At 40.5% G+C, this 19,751-nt stretch overlaps 1 long non-coding RNA gene across 2 annotated transcripts; it reads right to left on the minus strand.

Annotated features, from left to right (window-relative positions):
* Positions 1–3,186: 3,186 nt before the first annotated feature.
* Positions 3,187–19,137, minus strand: LOC126976372 (uncharacterized). Of its 2 annotated transcripts, XR_007731899.1 has the most exons (4): positions 19,109–19,137; positions 17,223–18,208; positions 14,688–14,788; positions 6,207–6,768 (listed from the first exon to the last, which is right to left on the minus strand). It is a non-coding gene; the product is annotated as an uncharacterized LOC126976372 (long non-coding RNA). The 2 variants fall into 2 exon arrangements; XR_007731898.1 differs by lacking the exon at positions 19,109–19,137 and having other exon boundaries at positions 3,187–6,768; positions 17,223–18,731.
* Positions 19,138–19,751: the final 614 nt, after the last annotated feature.

The raw sequence follows: 19,751 nt of genomic DNA on the forward strand, positions 1-19,751 counted from the left end.
GGTAAATGGGCTCTCGGTCGAATCGTGCAGCTACATCCGGGGCAAGATGGGCTAGTTCGAGTAGTCTCTGTTAAAACCAAAAATGGCATTATGAAGCGACCAGTAGTCAAACTATCTCTTTTACCTATTAACCACTCCAACGACGAAGACAGTAACCAAATTCATGAAACCACTGACCATAACCAGCCGAAACACCAGTCGAACGACGATTTACCAAAACCAAAGCGACGAGCTAGAAGAGGAATTGTTAATTTATTTACCATGGCACTTATGTTGTTTACCTTTTTATTTTCACCAGCCACGTGTGCATACAACGCTATAAACTTCAACGACAGTCAAAGTTTATATTTAGATAAAACATCAACCATGCGACTAGTTCAGGACGAATGGAAACTAGTTGTATACTACGATTTAAAACCATATTGGCAAGGCAGTAAATTGTTATCCAAATATATTGATCATATGGAATATATTTGCAAGGAATCGTCAGTCAGAAACCATTGTGAATCTATTTTAATACAATTACAGCACAGTTATACAGAGTTATCGCATTACAATAACATTCTGTCGACGCAGCAGTTCCCACGCGGGCACGCGCGGCGCAGGCGCGGCCTTATCAACGCTGTGGGTAATGTTGCACACGCGCTGTTCGGTGTACTCGATGACCAATTCGCTAAGCAGTATATTCAGGACATCGATTTAATTAGGGAAAACCAAAACCATCTTGCTGCTCTATGGAAAAACCAGACTTCCGTAATAGAAGCAGAATATAATGTATTGAAGAGGATGCAAGGCTCAATTGACAAACAATATAAAATATTTACTCATTACCTTAACCAGTTAAAGAACGCTACCAATGATGTCAAGAGTCAATTGAAAGACGTGGAAAACAATAATGAATTTTTATTATGCGCTATGGCAGCTAACAGCTTGGAGTCGAATTTGAAGAATGTGCAGGATGTTCTTTTAGATACTGTTTCGGAGGTGTACTTTGGGAAGTTCAACATACATCTTTTGAAACCCGACCAGCTTCTAGAAGAATTAAATATTATTTCCGGAAGATTGTCCAACGATTTAAGTTTACCAATAGAGAACACGCATACAGAATTAACCAAAATGTACCATTTACTCAAGGTCAGAGCGAAAATGCTAAATGACTATTTTATTTTTGAAATTAGAATACCATTAGTGAGTAGAGACCATTACCAAGTATATAAAATTTATCCTGTACCAAGACGGAACGGCAAAACCATGGTCACCCTAGTTCCAGTTTCGGATTACATTGCGATCAACTTACGAAGAGACTCATTTATGACCATATCACACTTAGAATTAAATAATTGTCTTCATTTAGATACTGAGACACAACTTTGTCCTTTGGAAAAACCAATTTCTCATATGAGTCATGATGACGTCATGTGCTCCAAAGACCAGGAGACGAAGCAGTGCAGAACCAAAACTGCCAAATGTCTAGATTGGTGGTCTCAGCTAAGCGAGGTCAATACATACTTTTTCTTTTGCTGCGACTCGTATCCAGTACGTATCATCTGTGGAGAGCAAATGTTTTCCAATCATCTTAATAATAGCGGCATTATTAGGTTGGGTCCAGATTGTGTTCTGAAAGGACAAGACATTACCATTTATGCTCGGAGGCTTCAGAACAATACATTAACCATACAGACGGATATACCAGCTATAGACATTCACCCCATCAACCACATCTTTAACCAGAATAAGACGTTCGTGTCGCTGATTTCGGAGCCAGCATCAGTGATGGGTGGTTACGATCAGGAGCTAGATGATATAGGCGCAAAAATAAAACAAATGAATTCAGAGAGTGGTCTAAAGGGTGGTATATCTTATCACGACGTTCACCACTACGTCGCGATATACGTGGTGGCGGGTGTGCTGGTGGCCGGGGCCGCCGCGTACGCCGTGCGGCGGTGGTGCCCGCGCCGCAGCCGACGCCAGGACTCCAGCGCGCCGCCCGCGCCGGCAGCCGCTGGCGCAGGGCCAGCCGCGTCGCACCCGCCGCGCCCTGAGCCGCGGGGTCTGACGAACGCAGCGTTTGTGTATAGTGTTAGTGACCAGTGTGTAAGTGTAGTTAACCACGGGCAATCTAGTGCTAGTAAAAATAGTGATAAGTGTAGTGATGAAGTGAAAGACCAATCCACTTCTCCTGTAGTGCATAGGCATAATTTTAGTGATTACTGTGGCTAGAGACATTAAGGTTACCATTAGATAATGCAAATTTGTTTATCACCTTGTCTCACGTCACTCGCTAACCATAACCATTTCTTTTTTGTACCATCTTCACCACCACTCTTTCTTCTCTCGCGGTGGCAGCATGTACGGTCAACAGCATGTCGACTGTACATCACGTTTCGCGTATCAGCGTTTACGTCGCCTCGCGTTATTTCCTAAGTAATATTGTAACCAGTTCGCGACAAGCCGCCGATCGATTCGCGTGCTCATTACCATACCAACATTTTACCATTTTACCATATAGCATAAGTTAAGGTTTCAATATACCATTTGAGCCTAACTTGTGTTTTACTCTGTACGGAACCAAACCACCGTACACAGTGGTCAAAGACATTAGCTTTATAAGCAAATTTTATCTCGGCTTATATTACGATATTCTTTCGATACTTTTATATACGTCTCACAAGTATGAGTAGATAGAAATCTCAATTAAACAGCTAAAAAAAAAATGCGCGTACTCCTTCCTTGCAGGCCGGCAACGCTCCTGTGATTCTCATGGTGTTGCAAGAAAACGTGTGCGGCGATGATCACGTATCACCAGGTGACCAGTGCGTACGCTCGTTTGTCCTCCTTTTCCATAAAAAAAAAATAATTGCTCTGCTGGAGTTATGGCATCTCGGTACTGTGAATTCTGCTAATAAAAGCATGGTGCAACTTTTTGAAGCAAATTCTCAAAATTTACTGGTCTGGTATATGATGTACAAGTATACTCATGAAGCAAAGTTCCGTAGTACCTTCACTTTCTATTGTTTGTACCAATAGTCTTGTCATAATGTCTTAAACAAGCTAAGCTACAAGCATAAAACATGAGATCATATACATTTAGACAACTAATACATAGGCTGCACTAAAAGTATCGGGTATGGAATATTTCCACTGTTCGTGTCATATTAAAATAATTTTAATTGAAAACTCGTTGGTTTTAAAAATCGAATACCATTTATTTATTTTAAAAGATTCTCGGTTTTGTTACAAGGTCTTATCAAACTTGTTTAGTTGTTGAGAAAATGGAATAGACTCGAATAAATTCTAGAGCGATGATTTATTATGACTTTCGAAGTGGTTTAACACAAAAACAGTGTGTTGAACGGATGATTTCTGCATTTGGTGATGAAGCCCCATCCAAAACCACAATTTATCGCTAGTTTGCTGAATTTCAAGTGGACGTGTCAAGCTCAGTGATGATCCCCGTCAAGGTCATCCAAAAACTGCAGTCACCAAAGAAAACGTTGATGCTGTGCGTAAACTGATTGAGGAAGATCGACATGTGACATACCGCGAAATTCAGGCAACTTTAGACATTGGCATGAGTCAAATGCAAATAATCTTGCATGAACAATTAGGTGTAAAAAAGTTGTTTTCCCGATGGATACCGCATTTGCTCTGTGAAGAGCAAAAAGCGGCTCGCGTTACTTGGTGCGTCAGAACTCTCGAAAAATTCCACGCAGGATCCTCAAATGCTGTATACAACATCGTATCATGTGACACAAACACAAACATACATGCACACTAACATTTACACTACTTACACACATACAAACATACATACATACAATCATAAACACATACACACACACTTACATACATTACACTAAACATCACCACACTCGCCGGCGAGTGTGTTCTTCTCATCTTTTCATCTTCATTTAATCTTCATTTTCATCCTCTCTCCTTCCCATAAGCACACAGCCGGTCTGAGGTTCGAGTCTCCTTAGGAGACGGCCCGCGACTGTTGTTGCGTAGTCTTTGCGGCCTCCACGGCCCACGTCCTACTTCGCTGTGAAATCCAGGGCTGCTAACAGCACAGAGGAGGTTTTAGTCGGTATGGGGCGTCCGCTTACGCGGACACTCGAGTCCGACATATTACGCCCCGTACCGGGGCGTAAATACGTAACAGTATTTCCTCCTCTCAAAAAAAAAGTATCATGTGACAAATCCTGGATATACGCGTACGAACCCAAAATAAAAAACCAGTCATGAGTTTGGGTGTTCGAAAATTAATTAAAGCCAACAAAAATTGTTCGTTGAAGGACAAAGAACGGTTAATGCAGGATGGTATGCTAGCATTTGTTTGCCACAGTTCGTTTCTGAACTCCGTAAAGAGAACTGCAACCGCCGCATCATCCTCCATCACGACAATGCGAGTTCTCACACCGCAAACAGAACAAAAGAATTTTTAGATCAAGAAAACATAGAATTATTAGACCATCCGCCGTACAGCCCCGACCTAAGCCCTAATGATTTCTATACTTTCCCTAAAATAAAGAATAAATTGCGTGGTCAGAGATTTTCATCACTTGAAGAAGCTGTGGACGCCTACAAAGCGGCCATTTTGGAGACCCCAACTTCCGAATGGAATGGTTGCTTCAATAATTGGTTCCATCGTATGGAAAAATGTGTCAAATTTCGCGGAGAATACTTCTAAAAGCAATAAATACATTTTTAAATAGTAATGTTGTGCCACTGCCTTGATTCCCGAAATTTTTAGTGCCGCCTCGTAGGTGACAAAAAATTTCATCAGTCAAGTTTCATTCAAATTTTGTCTACGACAAGTTTTATGTTTTTGTATTTTGAAAACATTGCATACAACTTGTATTTGAAATTTGCATGACACTTGGTATGGTATGGCATGGCATGGTATGGTATGGTATATATGGGCTCCTGTTTCCGCAATTAAACCAATAGTATAGGTCCATTTTGCGTGCAGTATTGGCCAGTTACTCCAACCAGCCCAGCTCCTTCCAGAAGTTCAGAAAATTCCTGGGGTGTTCACAGACTTCCTGGAGCGACCTCGTATTGGTTAAGGTTTTAGCCCGTTGGTTGGCCACCCCCGCCCACTCCAGGATTACGTGAGTGACCGTTTCGTCCTCGGCTAGACAGCCTCTGCACTTAGGACTGTCCGATACGCCGTTTGTGAAAAGGCGCTTGTTTAGTGATATGTGACCCGTTAGGGTGCCCACCATACGGATGTCACGTCTGTTGAGGCTGATAACTCTACGTATCAGTTTGGGCGACAGTGCAGGTATCGCTTCTTTCGACTCTCTACAGCTAGAGACATTCATCCATCGGGTGTTGTGTAGGTTGTTGGTGAGAGAGCGTATCCATGAGCGGATTTGGCTGAAGGGCAGTGGCAGAGATGTCCCGCCTGTCAGCGTTTGTATCAACTTTGAGCACACAGTTGGATAGCGTAGGGGAGCGAGTATCACAGCTCGAAGACGCTTCGTGTTCATTAGAGGTGGCTAACGAGCAAGTCTTGCAAAATAGAAAATGCATTGAGGTTTTGCAACAACAAATAAATGTATGCGATCAGGAAAATCTTTTAAATGACGTCAAGATCACCGGTGTAAACGAAAGCAGTGCAGAAAACTTGTTACACGTGACGATAACACTCGCCCAGAAGGTCGGAATTACTATAGACGAACGCGATATTGTGAACGTGTATCGTCGAGGAGCGCGGCACTTGACTGAGTCGACCACCGGCGAGCATGCCCGAGCGCGGCCGATTGCAGTGCGTCTCACTCGTAGACATCTACGAGACGAACTATTGCATGCTGCTCGGGTTCGACGTGCCGCGGACACCAGTGGTACCGGAGTGGGAGGGCAGTCACGGCGTTTCTACATTAATGAACAAGTGTCGCCAACGAATCTAAATCTTTTTTATTTAGCGCGGGAAAAGCTCGGAAGAAATAAAAACTGGCGTTTCATATGGACCCGGGGAGGACGAATATAAGCTAGACGCGAAAATGGAAGTAATGTAATAAACGTTCGCAGTGAAAACTGTATTAATAAGGTTTTTTGTATGTAAACAAGTTAAAACTTGTAACTGATGTATGTAGTGTAGCCCCTTCTAGTCTCGCTAATGTAACTATATTATTACCCCATCACATAGCAGATAATATTAACTGTTTTCAAGTAAGTTTATTTTTAATGTTATTCTTAAAATATGTTTATTGGAAACCTTTGGATCTATATAAAATAGCCGCTTCTCGTCTCGCTAATCTAATTATATTATTACCCCATCATTTATGAGATATTAAATTTATTTTGCGTATTAGTCAAGTAAGTTTATTTTTAATGTTATTCTTTAACTACTATTATTGGAAACCATCCTATATATTATTATGGTATAATAATAGTACATATTGTATTAAGCGGCTTGTTGGCAGTACTACTAGGCACATTATTAATTGCAATAAATTGGATCCTTTTCTCAATAATAACACAATCACAATCTGTTTATATTATTAAAAAAAGACAAAACCTTAACTAGTAAAATCCAAAATCAGAACTGAGTTTCGTTTTTTCAACCAGCTATATATAGGCTTTTTCTACCTATCTAGATTTAACCGAAGATTTATTAATCAATTAGACTAAAATGGTTAAAATGAAATATATGTACGTGTTACATGAAATAAATAAAAAAAAAACGTGCGTAGTAGATTTAGCAATTAGGCCTTCAAATTCCTTTACCTCTTCCATTAATGCAAGATCTTCGCTTCATAGCTGTAAATATAAAAAAAATACAAGACTTTTAAAATCAAATAGTAAATAATTTTAATAACCTAGCTCATGTAAGTAGGTGTAAAATTTATTATTACACTAGCTGCCCCGACAGACGTTGTTCTGTAGAACTGTCAAACCGTGCGTCACTAAAATCTCTCATAGAAAATATGTCCATACAAAACAAATATTGAAAAAATTATAATTATGGGTCCCGAATCAAAATAAAAACTATCCTATCTCTCAAGTTGGACAAAACTGCACTCCATGAAGTAATCCCCATTAAAATCCGTTCATTAGTTTAGGAGTCCATTGAGGACAAACATTGTGACACGAGATTTATATATATTAAGAAGAAGATAATTCATCTATAAACTTAGTTACATCGAAAGGCGAAAAAATTATTTTAATGAAATTTACTTTAGAAAGCAGTCTGACCGGCGTGAGTGCAGACACACAGGATAACCAAGCGACGGTGCGTCGCGTCCTGAATGTGTTGCGCGATGATACTAAACGACAACGTATCCCTTACAAATCTGACAACCGCCGTATTCAAATAAAAATCAAATCCCGTGACATATATCTAAGCGACAAAAATATTTATAAAGTAGGCAGGTCATGTTTCATCAAGCGACATACTACCAAATTGAATTTATTCAAGAAAAAATTACTAAACCGCCAAATTACAATAACTTACGGTATGATAAAAATATCTAAGTCACAAAAATAAAAATTAAGTAAGAAGGCAAAAATGTCTTATTGTGTATTTTTAATTTTTTGGGTCCGAGTAAAAAAAAACTAGAAGCCAAAGTGCTAAAAATAAAAATCAGGTAAAATTTACTATGTACAATATCTTATATTGGTAAATTGTCTATGTGGGATTTTTTTAAAAATGGTTAGAAAGTTGTCGTTTAGTCGCCGAAAACTATAAAAAATCACCTAAGATTCGAATACCTAAGCGACATCAAAAGTCATCATAGAAGCATGAGAGTGAGACTGAACGATGCAGTTTTTTTTTCTGAATCGTTTGGTGTATATAACTCAATATCGCAAAAAGTATCGCTTAGTAAATTTTGCCTTTCCACCGTCGATATGTTGGACACCTCCAACATAAATTGCTATGCAGATGACAGCACTGGTGATGCCGTATACACGGGTCATGCAGGTCTCTCTCGGGAAATCGTCGACCAGTGCCGGGAGAAACTTGTCTTCTATAAAGTCCTCTCTTGAGAAGGTCACGGAATGGGATAAATTGAACCTTGTCCAATTTAACCCCCAGAAGACTCAAGTTTGCGCGTTTACCAATAAAAAACCCCATTTATCGTATCACAGCTCTTCGAGAACACTTCTCTTAAAGCCTCGCCTAGTATCGGAATACTGGGTCTTGAAATCTCGAGCGATTGCCAATTCCGTGGTCATCTGGAGGGCAAAGCCAAAATGGCTTCGAAGAAGCTGGGTGTCATCAATAGAGCACGGCAATACTTCAAGCCGGCCCACATTCTAGCGCTCTACAAAGCGCAGGTCCGGCCACACATGGAGTATTGCTGTCATCTCTGGTCTGGCGCACCCCAGTATCTGCTCGATCCATTTGACCACGTGCAACGTAGAGCAGCTCGAATTGTCGGGGACGCAGTGCTCTGTGAACGGCTAGATCACTTGGCGTTGCGTAGAGACGTCGCTTCATTATGTGTCTTCTACCGCATTTATCACGGGGAGTGTTCCGAAGAGCTGTTTTACCTGATTCCTGCCACCGAATTCCACCTTCGCACGACACGCCACAAGTTAGGATATCATCCCCACCATCTGGATGTGTAGCGGTCCTCCACAGTGCGGTTTTCAAGGAGCTTTCTCCCTTGTACTACAAAGCTGTGGAATGAGCTTCCTTGTGCGGTGTTTCCGGGACGATACGACATGGGTTCCTTCAAAAAAAGCGCGTACACCTTCCTTAAAGGCCGGCAACGCTCTTGTGATTCCTCTGGTGTTTCAAGAGAATGTGGGCGGCTGTGATCACTTAACACCAGATGACCCGTACGCTCGTTTGTCCTCCTGTTTCATAAAAAAATAAATAAAATAAATATATATCGGCGCAAATACTACAACACACCTATTATAAAAACGAGAATAATTCAGTTTAACGAATTTTAGTTAAAATTAGTTCATAATTTATCCTTTAATTACATTGTGATGTGAAATTATTGTAAAAACAACATGAATTGAAAACACGTGCACGTGCACCGAGCCCCATAAATACGGCCGCATTCCAAAACACGTGCAGTAGCACGTGCGCCGGGTCCTATAAATACTGCCCGCACGATCGACACTGGAGTCCCCAGAGAGTTAGACGAGGCCGACATTCTGTCGGACCTCAAAGAGCAGGGTTACCCTGCACACGAGGTGCACCGTATGCGCGGAACCACCAACAAACAACGATTTAACATGGTTCTCGTCCTCCTCGACCTCACGCAAGAGGGAAAGGACATTTTTAATATAAAATCGGTTTGCTCCCTTCAGTGCATCCGGGCCGAAGCTCCTCGCAACCGCGGGGGGCCTGGTCAGTGTCACAGATGCCAGTTATACGGGCACTCGGCACGCAACTGCGAACACACCCCGAGGTGTGTGAAGTGCCTCGGCAAACACGGCACGCCGGAGTGCCCTCGACCAGCGCAATGCGCGGAGCCCCCGGCCTGCGTCTTGTGCGGGGAGAAGGGGCACCCCGCGAGCTATCGCGGGTGTCCCAAGGCAACCAAACACAAGCGTCACCCAAGGCGCCGCCAGCCGCAAGGCAGAACAGAGAAGGTGGAGTTCACTCCGACCTTCAAACCTGCGCCGCCTCCGAAGGTAAACGCCTGGGCGAGATCTCCTCCGGCTGCCAACGCTGGCACAGAGGCCACTCTCGCGGCCCCCGCGCCCCTCCGGCCACCGCTAGCGTCTCGCCCGGCGGCGTCGGTCCCGCGACCGAGGCCACCGGCGCCCGCGTCCGCGGCAACAGGTAACAAAGGCGGCAGCGCCTTTGCCTTCATGTTCGAACTGTCAGAGCTGTTCGACATTGATGAAATCACAGCCCTGGCCAGCAGGCTCGATGCTGTCCGGGACGACCCGCCGTCGCTCCTGCAAGTTATGTCAGACAACGGCAAAATATTCCGTGCCCTCACCGATATAGGGCGAAAGTATAAAAACATTCGCGATGCCTAATTACGTAAGCGGACGGGTTAAACCACATACGCTCCGTATAGCGTATTTTAACGCCCAAGGCCTTAAGCCTCAACTAGACTAGGTGAAGGAGTTCGCTCACGAACATCAATTAGACCTATTCTTAGTGCAAGAGACATTTCTAAAACCACGTATACGCGATCCGCGTATCGCTAATTACAACTTAGTCAGAAATGATCGCACCACCCGTATGGGCGGTACCCTCATTTATTTTAAAAGGTCTCTACACTGTATACCTATAGATCCTCCGGTCCTCACTAACATCAGTATAGCGAATTACCAGCCGATCACTGTTATTTCAGCTTATCTTCCGCCTAACAAACAAGTATTAGACACAGATATAGAAGCATTACTCGGCCACGGGGCCGCAGCCATAGTGGGCGGCGATCTTAACGCCAAACACTCCAGCTGGAACAGTAGAGCCACAAATAGAAACGGAATCCTATTAGATTCGCTGACAGACACGCTGAACTTTTCAGTAATAGCACCCGACGAACCAACACGTTATCCGGATAACGTCGCGCACCGACCAGACATTCTAGACGTTGCGTTACTTAAAAACGTAACGCTCAATGTAAATTCAATCGAGGTTTTTCACGACTTAGAGTCAGACCACCGGCCCGTCGTCCTAAATCTACCCCCACCGGTTAACTATCAACCACCGATGAAAACAGTGATCGACTGGCAACGGCTGGAAAAGGATCTCGAGTCTATCAAGTCCGACGACCTTGAACGTATACCGGACGTCATCGACTCGGTCGACACGGCTCACAGTGCTATCTCTCATGTGACGTCACATATACAGAATAGGATCAAGGCCTGCTCCACGCAGGTTCCGACGATGCAACCGCATCGCCTAAACCTGCCTCCAGAGGTCAGGAACTTACTCACACAGAAGCACAGAGCCACTAGACTTTACGACAGGTATCCGTCGGTCGAGAATAGGCGCCACCTCCGCTACCTACAGCGGGTGGTACGGGAACGTATCGCGGAACTCCGCGGCGAACGTTGGGACCGCTTGCTCGGCAACCTTAAGCTGCCTCGCGCGTTCAAACAGGAGCCGCCCACTGTCATGCCTCCTTTGGACAGACCGGGACTGCAGCCGGCGCTCGATGACGATGAGAAGGCTGAATGCCTCGCCGATAGTCTCGAGAGTCAGTGCTCTCCAAATGCAGCAGCCGACCCGACACACGTTGACGAAGTTGATCGTGAAGTTGAACGTCGCTCCGCTCTGAGCCCTTCAGGCGATGTAATAAAACCCACCTCTTACGAAGAGGTGAAGCTAATCATTAAGGAGCTTCACTCCAAGAAGGCCCCGGGGCCCGACACTATAAACAATAGGGTTCTTAAAATCCTACCCTCGACTCTTATTACTTTATTGGTTACCATTTTTAATATTCTATTGTCTAATAGCGCGTTCCCCCAACAATGGAAGGATTCCATTGTTATCGGTATCCCAAAACCCAATAAACCTAAAGCTAATCCGAGTAGCTATAGGCCTATTAGCTTAATTAACTCGATCGGGAAACTTTACGAAAGATTAATTCTCGCGCGTCTTAATCATTACATCGCGGAGCTTAACCTGATACCCGACATACAGTTCGGATTCAGAACCGCTCACTCGTGTCCCCAGCAGGCTCACCGACTCACCGAGTACATTCTCATACGGCGTCAATTTCACGCTACCACGGCAGCCATGTTTTTCGATGTCGCGAAGGCCTTCGACAAGGTATGGCACAACGGCTTATTATTCAAGCTGTATCAACTGGGAGTGCCAGACAGAAAAACAACGACCGACCGACGTCATTAAATTGTATGAAACACCCATACCGTGGGTGAAGGATTACAAATACTTAGGAACCACTCTCAACAGCAATATGAACTTCAAGAAACATATTGATACGGTATGCAATAGAGCCCGATTTGTACTCAGTCGCCTTTATCCACTTGTGTGTGGGCGAAGCAAACTTCCGCTCAAACACAAAGTGACGCTGTACAAAACCATCGTACGGCCCATACTGTCATACGCAAGCGTCGTTTTCGCGCATACCCGACCGAGCTACTTACGTCGTTTGCAAGTAGTTCAAAATAAATTCACGCGCATGGCAACCGGAGCCCCGTGGTTCATCCGAAACGTTGACCTTCACCGCGACCTAGAGCTTCCGACGATAGCTCAACACTTTAAAGAGATCTCGCGACGCTTCTTTGACAAGGCGCCTAACCATCCCAACATCCTGGTTAGGAAGGCATGCGGGTACACCCCCCTTCACCATAGTCTCAACCCAATAAGACGTCCCAGACACGTAACGGTAGACCCGGATGACGACATCACCATCGCGAACGCGACACCCACACAAACACCGACACACGCACACACCGCCTTCGCAGGCGTAGGCGCGGTCAACCACCGCAAACCAATGGCACTCGTCACTCTGATGATGGCCAGCGGCCCGCACCCTAGATACACCACACATTGTTTTGATACCCGACGAGACGTTAGTCCTCGTCCTGTAATCGCTTCACTACACTCACTCACACACGGACTGACTGACGGACTGACATACACCACTTACACACTCCACAAACAGACACAAACTCAAACATTTACACTACGTACATACATACAAACACACATACATACAATCATAAACACATACATACACACTTACATACATTACACAAAACATCACCACACTCGCCGGCGAGTGTGTTCTTATCACCTTTTCATCTTTCATCTTCATTTTCATTCTCTCTCCTTCCCACAAGCACACAGCCGGTCTGAGGTTCGAGTCTCCTTAGGAGACGCCCCGCGACTGTTGTTGCGTAGTCTTTGCGGCCTCCACGGCCCACGTCCTACTTCGCTGTGAAAGCCAGGGCTGCTAACAGCACAGAGAAGGTTTTAGTCGGTATGGGGTGTCCGCTTACGCGGACACTCGAGTCCGACATATTACGCCCCGTTCCGGGGCGTAAATACTTCACAGTATTTCCTTCTCTCAAAAAAAAAAAAAAAAAAGACACTGGAGTCAGTCGTGCTTGGGCTGTCGTACGGTACGGACCTCTCTGGGACGTCGTAACGCTGCCCGTTGAATAAACGAAAGTAATAAAATACCGATGAGTGATCTTCAGCAAGATAGCAATTGTGATGTCAACAGTTATGACGTCACACCTTTTAAAAACAATACAGAGGTTCTTTCCTCGTCATCAGAAGTGGGATACGACCTGATCAACTGCGACCAACCAACATCCAGCAGAAGGGACCTTTGGTAGATAACAATACGCCATTGGAAGCAGGGTCACAAGGACTGCAAGCATACCCATATTATGGAAATCAGATGGGAGGGATACCAAGTCATTTCTTGATGAAAATGGAGACGATGCAGAAAATTTCGGTGCACTTATGTGCTTTTTCTACGTTATCGAAGATAAAGGATTCAAGTCTACATAATTAGACTGGAACGAGTGCGCTGCAATGCGTAGTGCAGAACGACGTGTGATGTTACATAATACCTTGCGCAGTATTCGCATGATACAGCGACGCTTAAGGGCTGGAAGACCAATGTCTCTGAGAAAGTGTGTCGATGTGACAAATTAGTGAGATCTTTATACTAACTTCACAGGGATAGATCGTTTGGTCAGGTTCGACCAAACAAGATAACGGAACATGACACGATGAAGGAAGACTAGATAATTTTGTATAAGGGCACGGTTGCGTCCATAACACTCATGATATCTGCGAGCTTGGCATTAATCTTGGCCGATTGCAATGATGGCAGTCAATCAGCATGGGTAACGTAGCTGACATAAGAAATTTTAGTCTCATGGTGCGGTTGCGTTGGAGTTATGTTGTGGTTGCAACTGACTGTATGGTGCACTAATTTTTAATCCGTCTGGCACCTCAAACTGGTGAACAGTTGACAATATCGGCGGAAAACGAATTACCCACTCACCGAGATCCTATTGCACAACACACCCAGCTCATTCCATCAATCATATGAGAAGGGCTGTCACTGCAGCCACACTAAGACTCAGTGTGAGGATAATCAGAGTAAAGGGAAGTACCTCTATTCAACAATTCAAACAACCAGACGAATATCTTTTACAAATCCACGAGGGAGTCCTACGAGAAAAGTGCCTGAAACGTGGTACCTCTGGTGGTGGTAGCTCAGGCTAACAACGTCATACATTTGTGATAACCACATATGCTTGATCTATTCATCAGAGATACCGTTGAGACGCCTTGTGGAATCGTGAGTAGACTCGTAGACGCCACAGATCCGTATGAATATCTGGAGCGTGGTACCTCTGAAATCTCAAAATTAATTACAGAATTGACAGGAAACTGATATGCCTATAGGCAAACACATTGTCAGTAGACATGGTGGTGTACTGTGAAATGATTTGTAAATAGCTGTAAAGGTTGATTTAAAAGGTGGCAATTAGTTTCTTCCACTTCTTAAAGCTCAACCATCTACAAAGTGGCGGTAGATATAAAATTAGAAATTATTAAAGACTTTTGACTGTCATAAGTGTTATTTCCTTGACCTACATTAATTGAGTTAAGTAATATTCTCAATTCATGATATATTAATAAATACATTTTGTTAATAATAAGTTACCTACCTACTAATATATTGTTTTACTGAGACAGTTAAATAAAATAAAATAAGGAATGCTTTGGATCAAGTGTTCTCTTAAGAATAAATCATACTAACCAGATCAATTTCCAGTGTGAGGCATGGACATTGCTTTTAGGTCAGTTTCATCTTGAGTGATTTGGCAGTTTTTGGTGTCACCAGAGATTTGGACAAATTAGCTGAAAAACAAATATAATTTATTACCATTAAAATATATAAATAGCCAACATACTAAGATAAAATCACCTGATTAAATTATTTGGCATAATGTTGATTTTACTTTCTCAGTTTGATAATCAAAATTGGTAAATATCAACATTGTTTTAACCTTTTTTTTTCAGTTTGTAGGCAGTTGTAATATTTAAAAAAATACATATATCCAGAATTAAAAATGTCTCTTTTGCTCAATTATTCTATATTTTCTTTAAAATTAATGAACACTATCATTGCTAATCATGTAGGTAAAAAAACGTGTGTTATGAATATCAGTAATTAATTTTATGATTTACTGTGGAGGGGTGGAGCTTTTCATAAGAAGTGGCATGAAAGTAATCTGACCTATCCATCTCAGAAGAAGTAATGACTGCAACCTATGCAGATGACACTGCAGTACTCTCCTGTGATAAAGTTCAAACATGGCATCCACAAAATTGCAAGAATGCCTGGTAAAATTGGAATATGCTGAGGAAGCGGAGATTCAAATTCAAATATTTTTATTCAAAATAGGATGTGACATCACTCATTGAAAGTCAAAAACTACCACCCATTCCAAAACGAACGCCTCAGACCTGAGAAGAATGGGTGCAATAAACTCAGTGGTCTTTTTTTTTTATCAAAAAAATTTGTATTGTTTTGTATTGTTTACAAAGTGATATTGTACAATTAAACTTATTATTTAATAGCCTGAGGGTGGTCACTCTATTCCCAGTGTGTGGTATCATTAAGAAAGTCATTTATCTTATAGTAACCTACAGCACACAAACCTTTTTTAACAATTCTTCTGAATAATGTAATACTTTTGTTTTGAATGTTTTCTGGGATCTTGTTGTAAAAGCATATACACATACCCCACAAAAGACTTACTAACTTGACGTAGCTGAGTAGTAGACATTATAAGTAGTATAATATGTCTGTTCCTGGTGTTAGTATTAGAGAAAGACCAGCAAAGTCAGTCCATATAAATTTCACACTTGAAAAAGGAGACTGAATTGTATTGCTACAACCACACAACAGTTAATTAGTCAAAATCAGCTAAAAAACATTTAGTTACTCTGACTGCCTCTTTTGGGCAACATACTAGTTCTAGTTTATCATCTATGTAAAATTCTGCCAAATTTGCCTTTTTTAGTAAATATTATTAGTTTTAAGACTTTGGAAAGCATTCCAAAAATTATTTTGTTAAGTATACAAAAGGAAATGCCTCTAGCTCAGACTTTTTGTTAAAAACTACTAATATACAAATGTATAATAAAACTGGTATCATATTCCCACACAAATTGTAATTAGCCAGTCACTCAAAAATAATTACTTCATTCATGGTTCATAAGGAGCACTGCAGTCTCATAATTACCTGGAAATCCCAACAATCAAAGAAGAAATAGAAAAGTTTTCAGTGGCCTTTAAACAAAGACTTGATGGAAATAAAAATCATCTGGCTACAAAAATCATATGAATATAAAAGATTGCACATTTTGGCTGAAAAGAATGTGACTAGCCTCAATCTAAGCACAATATGAAGTGCCTAATTAAAAGTTCACACATCACTGGATGTGCACTCCCATAACATATTGTATTTATTTATAAATCTGATTAAAGCTGTTAGGGCTGATAGCAGATATGAAAAAAAAAGTGTTACTTTTACACAATAATTATTAATAGTCATAATAACACAATTTGTTTTATTTCAGTAATGTAATAACTTTGTTTTTCCACCGTAATCTAACAGCACGTATTTTTTATATTATAAATTTCTCATGTTTGAGGTGTTTGTTCGCAAACTCCTCCGAAACAGCTGAACCAATTTGTATAAAATTTTGTGTGCATATCAGGTAGGTCTGAGAATCGGCCAATATCTATTTTTCATACCCCTTAATTATAAGGGTGACCACTGAATATTTATTTTTTCACACAATTTTCTATATGATAAAATAAAATTTTACTATGATTCATCAATAAAAATACATACTTCTTAAAATTTTTGCCCTTCTGCGATCTAAAACTATTTTTGTGTCATGATTTTTATATCATTATTCTGTTCCATACACAGATCCGCAATAGGGTTGGAAGATGGCAAGCAAATACAATAATTGTAGTACAATAAACTTTCTGTACAATATATTTTGTAGGTCTGTGAATTGGTCATCATCTATGTTTTATACCCCAAAAATTTTAATTATTGTAATTCTTTTTTGTTACTTTATAAGGCATTACAACATTTGCTGGGTCAGTTAATAAGAAAATATAACTTTGATCAATTGTCACCATTTGTTACTGTAAAATAGTTAACGCCTATCAAATAAAATACTCTAAGTTTTTCTACTTAAACATGACACTGGCTAAATTATGGCATATCTTCCACAGAAACCACAGTAGGAAGAATAGAATATATTATACCTGAAATAATTCCAAGGTACCAACTATTTGATATTCAGAGAAAAACAAAGCCTGGGGCACTTCACACCACAGTATTGGAGGTGCAGGGCCGTTATTCTCTTCGCTTACTTTTGTCCAATCCAGCAGCAATGAACCTAATCACAGAATCAATAATCAAAGTCATTTCACTAAATAAAACACAGAATCAAAGCATTAGCTCACATGCAATTAGTTCAGCTATTAAAGATACCATACAAATTAAAAATAAAATGTCACATTCAACTGTCACAAACTTAACATAGTACAGTGGAATGCTCAAAGTCTGTTGAGTAACAGACTTGAGCTTCAAAACCTACTTTATGAGCAGGACATACACATAGCACTTATATCAGAAACTTGGCTTAAACCAAATATACAGTTTTCTATCAGAGGTTATACAATAATAAGAAATGATTGTGGTAATGATCACAATGGTGTAGCAATTTTTGTTAGAAATGGCATTTATTTTCAAAAGTTAGAAACATTTTCTGATAACTCCTTGCAAAATGTAGCAATCAAAATTAAATACAAACAAAAAGACATCTCAATTGTTAGCTTTTATAGTCCTGGCAACAGTGTACCTAACTTTGACAAATCTAAATTTAATAGACTGTTGCATAGTATTCCAAAACCACTAATAATTGCTGGTGATTTTAATGCTCACCATACCATTTGGGGTTGTAATAGAACAAATTCTAAAGGTAGAGACATCATGGATGTAATGGACGATAATGACTTAATGCTCTTAAATAATGATCAACCAACTACAGTGGGTACTAATTCTAGGAGACCAAATGGACTAGATCTAACAATAGTATCATCCATCTTCATTATTCCTGTGCTGTGAATGGCAAGTTCATCAGGACTCTTTGGGCAGCTATCACTTGCCTACAATCACAAAATTTTCTATGGTAGTGTCGGAAACTGAATCTTCTTCAATTCCATCCAACATTCCTCCACACAATAATCTGAAAATAGTAAATTGGAACCAATATGAGAACTTAGTAAATGACTTGTTAAAACAATTTGAAATAAATAATTGTAATCTACAGAAGTCTTACAATAACTTCTGTTCCATAGTTCTTAGAGCGGTAGAAAATTCAGTACCTAAAACCAACTATCACTGTAACAATATTATTCATCTACCTAAAAGAAAGCGACAACTTCCCTGGTGGAATGGGCAAAATGTACTAAAGTGGTAGAAGATTGCAAGCAGGCTTATCTGTTATTCAAATCAAATTGCAATATCCAAAACTACATTCATTTTAAGCAAGCTCAAGCAAAGAAAAAATGTATATTAAGACTTGAACGTCGTAAATCCTGGACAGATTTTTGCTCCACCATAAATAGGTTAACGCCAATGAAACAGATTTGGACAAAAATGAGGAAATTTAAGAACTTATATTCTAATAATAATTGTTTCTCTAGCAATAATTGGATATCCAACTTTTTACACAAATATACTCCAGATACAGTACCAAATTTGACAAATATTCACAATAATCATCCTTTGAATAGCACCAACTCTTTTATGATTGCCCCTTTTACTATTGAAGAATTAAAAGCTGGTCTATCATCAAGAAAGGACTCTGCATGTAGTTGGGATTGGCTCTCCTATAAAATGTTTAAACTCCTAAACTCTTCTAACTTAAATAAGTTTCTAAAAATATTAAATCTCCTATGGAACAACTCCACTATTCCAGAAGAATGGAAAACAGACTGTCTTATTCCAATTTTAAAGCATGGGAAAGATTCTAGTTCAGCTGATTCATATCGTCCTATCACACTAAGTTCGTGTGTTGGTAAAATTTTTGAACAATTAATAAAACAGAGATTAATATTTTATATTGAAAGTAACAACCTCTTACCTAATAATCAATTTGGATTTCGATGCGGAAGCAGAATGCTGCTTGTGAGAGTCTACGGAATTTATGTCTTGACATCCATAGTGCCCAGATTGACAATAAGATATTGGCTGGTGTTTTTTTGGATGTTGTAGGAGCATTTAATAATGTTGATTTAGAACAATTATCATCCATTCTTCTATCCTTAAATGTCCCTGAAAAAATAGTTAGTTGGATATTCAATTTCTTGCATGGTCGTAAACTTTATGTTAGAATCAATAACCAATTAATAGGTCCTCGATATTCATATAGAGGCGTATCGCAGGGCGGAATTTTGAGTCCATTGCTCTTTATAATCTACATAAATCAAATTAGTATTGTCTTGGGTAATCGAGTTTCTAACCTCCAATTTGCTGATGATCTAGTAGTGTATAGTTCAGGACTTAATTTATCAAATGTTGTGTTAGATCTTAATGTAGCACTCAAAAAATTGGAGCTTAATTTTCAATATCTTAGTCTTGAGGTTAGTATTGACAAAAGCAAAGTAGTAATATTTTCAAAGCATTCTATAAGAATAAGAGATGCAAAAATATACTATGGTACTCAGGAAATTTCAATAGATAATTCAATAAAGTTTTTAGGAGTTACCTTTTTAAGTAATTTTAGA

The sequence above is a fragment of the Leptidea sinapis genome, chromosome 40, assembly GCF_905404315.1.
Source record: "Leptidea sinapis chromosome 40, ilLepSina1.1, whole genome shotgun sequence".
NCBI classification, from domain to species: Eukaryota; Metazoa; Arthropoda; class Insecta; order Lepidoptera; family Pieridae; genus Leptidea; species Leptidea sinapis.